The sequence below is a fragment of the Mus pahari genome, chromosome 9 (assembly GCF_900095145.1).
Source record: "Mus pahari chromosome 9, PAHARI_EIJ_v1.1, whole genome shotgun sequence".
Classification (NCBI taxonomy): domain Eukaryota; kingdom Metazoa; phylum Chordata; class Mammalia; order Rodentia; family Muridae; genus Mus; species Mus pahari.
In genome coordinates, this window is record NC_034598.1 from 45,591,603 (window position 1) to 45,596,699 (window position 5,097).

General features: G+C 52.2%; 1 protein-coding gene across 3 annotated transcripts in view; it reads right to left on the reverse strand.

Moving 5' to 3' along the window:
- Sgta (small glutamine rich tetratricopeptide repeat containing alpha) overlaps window positions 1-4,407 on the reverse strand; it is a 17,349-nt gene extending 12,942 nt beyond the window's left edge. Inside the window, exon 1 of one of the 3 annotated variants that reach the window (XM_021205212.2) lies at window positions 4,262-4,407. The gene's annotated coding sequence lies outside the window, so the exon portion shown is untranslated. Of the gene's footprint in view, window positions 1-4,049; window positions 4,139-4,261 lie in introns of those variants that run through there. The other 2 variants (XM_029542579.1, XM_029542580.1) reach the window with 2 other exon arrangements.
- Between the last annotated feature and the right edge of the window lie 690 nt (window positions 4,408-5,097).

The following is a 5,097-nucleotide window of genomic DNA, read 5'->3' on the forward strand; positions in this document are numbered from 1 at the left end:
TCCTTCCCTGGGCCTGTCACAGCTCACTAGCGTCCTTCCCTGGGCCTGTCACAGCTCACTAGCGTCCTTCCCTGGGCCTGTCACAGCTCACTAGTGTCCTTCCCTGGGCCTGTCACAGCTCACTAGTGTCCTTCCCTGGGCCTGTCACAGCTCACTAGTGTCCTTCCCTAGGCCTGTCACAGCTCACTAGCGTCCTTCCCTAGGCCTGTCACAGCTCACTAGTGTCCTTCCCTAGGCCCCTGTCCAGGACAAAAAAGATAAAAAGACAAGTGAGCCCACAAAATGAAGGGCTTCATCCCAGAGACCCTGCAGGCACCGCCCTTGCCTGTCTAGGCCCACCCAGCCTCCATACACAGCAACTCCCCAAACCACAGCCCATGTCCACCTGCAAGGCAAGCAGATGCCACAGCACACAGCCCTCAAAGACCTTGGTAGACCCTACATGTGCACCTACACGGGGACAGAGGGAGCGGGCACTCCAAACTCCCCAATGTTTAAGGCTGGCTGCCGCCTCCCCGCACAGCAGATTAAAAACCTGAGAGCTCCACCCCCAGCCCTATCCTGCTCCCAAACCTGAGAAAGTCAGGCTCATCTCAGTGTATGAACCCCAGAGCGTTCTGGACAGTCCCCCCCCGAGCTGAGCCCCAGGTACCATCCACAGCACAGTGGCGGCAGAGCCAAGCTGAGAAGGCGGGCCTCTAAGCCACGAGAAGTCTCTTGGGGAACACAGCCCCCCTCCTTATAAAAACCTAACAGAGCTGGGGCTGAGGCTTAGGCACTCAAGGATGCTGGAAGTGAAAAGCCAGCCTGGACCTCAGATTGAGTTTGTCTCAGAAAACAGAGCAGGTGGTAGGGACAGCTCACTGCTTAGGAGCACTGCAGCTTTGCCAGAGGGCCGGGGGTCAGTTCCCAGCACCTAGATGAGCTACTCATAGCCACCGGAACTCCAGTTCCGGAGGACCCACACCCTCTCTGGCCTCCACAGGCTTTGTGTGCACATGCATGCACTCGTTCGCGCGCACATACAAAATCAAGAATAAATCTTAAAACAAAACTAAAATAAATAAATAAAAGGAGAGCATGCCCACACACTTGTCATTCCAGCACTCGGGAGGACCAGGAGTTCAAGGCTAACCTCAGCTACAGAGTTGGAGGGTAGCCTGGAGTACATGAACTCCTGCATCAAACAGAAAGATCAGATACTACATCACACATTCACTCACATACACACACACACACACACACACACACACACACACACACACACACACAAATCAGTAGGACTGATTCCCACAGACTCTCACTCACAGGGCGACTGGTATGTGACGTGGGCTGGAGGTGACAGCTGGGAGTCACACTCTCTGCCAGGAAGCACTATGATAAACCCTTGGCCTGAATCCTCGGTACGATCAGAACTTCCTGGATACCCAGCTACACACTCAGGAGTGCAGGATCACTTCAGGATAGGCTCTAGACAGCACCCTCCAAGCCCAGTCAGGCCTGAGCATCGGCTGCCACCCTGCAAGTGGGGGACGAATGCAGGAGGACTGCCACGAGTATAAAGGTGGCCTGGGCCAAAGACTGGCTCTGCCTGTTCCCCCCAACCTCTCAACTTCCCTGGAGGTCAGTGTGGCAAGTGCCAGGCTCAGCTACAGAGTCCAACTCTGTGCTGAAGACTCCAGTGTAGCGGCCTGGGCCAAGTCCTGGTGGGTGGAGTGTCACTCAGCACACAGGAAGCCCTGGGATGCAGGAGACCCTGTCTCAAAACAAAACACCAGGAAGGCTTGGAGTACAGCTCAATGTGGAGCCAACACCCTGCCATGAAGCACCAGCTGGGACCTCAGACAGTGCTCCAGGTACAATCCCTCACCCCATGAAATGGGGTGCACACACAATCTTGGTACCCATACAACCTGTATAGAGGCCTCAACAGTGAGGAGCCACTGGGCTTGGGTTCCATTTTAACACCAGAGCCCAATATGCACCGCTGGCTAGCCTCAAATTTAAGGCAATCCTCCCATGCCTGCCTCTGGAGTGCTAGAATTACAGGCATGCTTCATTATCGGCTACCAGTAGCATCAGTGTGTGTGTGTGTGTGTGTGTGTGTGTGTGTAACTGTGTGTGTCTATGTGAGTTTGTGGTGTGCGTATGTGAGTCTGTGTTTATGTGAGTGTGTGGTGTGTGTCTATGTGAATGTGTGGTGTGTTTGTGGTGTGTGTACATGTGTGAGTGTGTGGTGTGTGTCTGTGATGTATGTGTATGTATTTGAGTGTGTGAGGTATGTGTGTGTGTGTGTGTGTGTGTGTGTGTGTGGTGTCTGTATATGAGTGATGTGTGTATATGTGAGTGAATGTGTGATGTAGTATGTATGTGTAGTGTGTGTGTGTCCATACACATGTGGAAACCAGAGGTAGATCAAGCCTGGGTATCCGCCCTCCAGGCAGCATGTCATATTTTAGAGTCAGTGTCTGTCCCTGGGACATGGGGCTGGTGATGGAACAAGGCAGGCTACCCAGAGAGCCCAGGATCTAGGTGCCTATCTTGTGCCTTCCCGGCACTGAAATTACAAGTGCCACCAGCGTTCTCAGCTTTTTTCCATGGGGAATCCACAGGGAATCGAACCCAGACCCTCATGCCAAGCACATTGCTCACTGAGTTGTTTCCCAAACAGAAGCACTGTTCTGTGGGCAACGTTCCTGACCCCCATACAGTATCAGAGTCACGTCAGAAGCCCCTTCAGTCACACCAATCACAAACATCCCCACACACTGGCCCATGGTCCCTGTGGACAAGAATGACCAATAAAAGGGAAGACTGATCAAACAAATGACCACAGAGGGACAAAACAGGAAAGTCATCTCAATCAACTGTTGGGGAACGTGTGCCGTCCGTCACCAGCCACCGCAAAGGCTAACAGACCTCTGCTAATGGACCTTAGGTGACAGGCACAGAGACATAATAATTTCAACTGACTTTGTTTTTGTTGTTGCTAACATTTCATTTTTGGTTTTGGTTTTTCATGACAGGGTCTCACTGTGCAACCTGGCTGTCCTGGAACTCACTCTGTAGATCAGGGTGGCCTTGAACTCAGAAATCCGCCTGCCTCTGCCTCCTGACTGCTGGGACCAAAGTCAGACACCACCACTACCCAGCTTTTGAGACAAGAAGATTTCACCACGTAGCCCAACATGGCCTTGAACCTGACTTTCATCTTCCCGCCTCAGACTCCTACAAGCTGGGACGACAGCCAGCAACGCCAGCTTACAACTGAACGGGACCAGACTGACATCCTTCTTGAATTAATTATGATGCCAGATGAGGTGGTGCCATCTCCAGTCAGAGATGGGTATCAGAGGTGGGAGCTGAGGCCAGCCTGGTCTACTGAGTGAGTTCCTGGACAGCCAGAGACAGATGAAGACTTTGCCTCAAAAAACAAACTATTAATCATAGCTATTTCATTTTCAGACAGGGTCTCACGTCGTGGTCCAGCTAACTTCACCGTGTTAGGTGTCCAAGGCTGGGCCTGAACTCCCTCCCAGTGATCCAGCTGCCTCCCCCTCTCAAATGAAAGACTGGATTATAGGTTGTGGACCACAGGGCTAGGCTATTGGTTAGGGTCTTTGCTTTCAGTTGTTGTTTTGTTTTCTGAGGCAGAGTATGTCGTCCTTGCTAGCATGGAAGTCCCACAATACTCCTATGTGTCAGTCTCTGCCCATGTGTCAGCACACCTGCCTTACCATTGTTTTAAGAAAACAACTCCTCAGAGAGGACAAGCTATCTGCCCATGCACAGCTGGCCCTCTGCCCTTCAATCCCACACTCTACCTATCTTTGGCACCCGAATCAAGCACACCGTCCCAACGGAATGAGCACCCACAACTGCTCAGACGGTGGTGACAACGTCCATTGTACAGAAGAGGAAAACTGAGGCTGTGGGCAGGCAACAGGCTAAGCAAGGTCACCAGGGTGAGGAAAGGCAATGTGAGAGGGTCTTAGACCTTAGGGACTCCGAGGAAACTGAGATCCGCCTCCCCACACCTAAACGCTGACCTTTTCGTGAGAAAAAGCGACGAGGGGTAGGGGGGTGGGAGTGGGACGGTGCCTGCCTCAGTTTCCCCTCTGCGCCGCCCGCTCACGTGACCCCGAAGGGCGCAGAAGTCCCGATCACGAGCCACCTTTGTCTCAAGGGCTCCCGAGCACCGCGAAGCTAAACCCATAGACCCCGACGCCCATCCGGGGCGCGGCAGAGCCCCCAGCCTCACCTCTCAGTCGACCGAAGACCCGACCCACCGACGGCTGCGCCTGCGCACCGCGGCGCAGCCAAGCCCCGCCCTCAGGACCAAGACGCCTGCGCAGAAAAAAAAACCCATTTCCTGTGCATTTTTCTTTTGCGCATGCGCTCAAGTGCACCCTTCGCTCTAAAACAGAAGTGACGTCACAGGAAAGGGGGGGTCACAAGGTGGTTGTTATGGAAACTGCCCACTGGAGGCGTCACGAAGACCGGAAGTTAGTCTGACAGTCACCAAGCGGGTCAGGCCTAAAGCACAGTGGGGTGGCGGCGGACCGCGCCGAGGCCGATCACGTGGTACGGAGACTGTCACGTGATTTAGCTGCTTTCATCAAGACAAATCTGAATCAAAGCCGCTAACTGGTGCTATGGAATTTTTGGTTTTGTTTTCTTAATTTCTTTTTCTTTTTCCTTTTTTTAAAATGACAATCTCAGGAGCCCAGCCTGGCCCGGAACTCTTCATCCACCTCGCCCATCTTGTAAACTGGCATATCCCACTTTACGTGAAAGCAGTAAGTGTTGTTAACCACTAAACAACCTACTTCAGTTATTTTATTTTATATTTAAGACCTATTTACAGGCTTACCTTTTTGCATACCCCAACTTCTTTCTGATGCCTAAAAGAAAAACAGAGATTATCAACCAGACAGTGGTGGTGCACGCCTTTAATCCCAGCGCTGGAGAGGCGGGGGAATCGCGGTGAGTTTGAGACAAGCCTTGTCTACAAAGCCAGTTCCAGGATAGCCAAAGCTACCCAGAAAAACCTGTCTCAAAAAATAAAAACAATTTATCTTTAATTTTGAATTACAT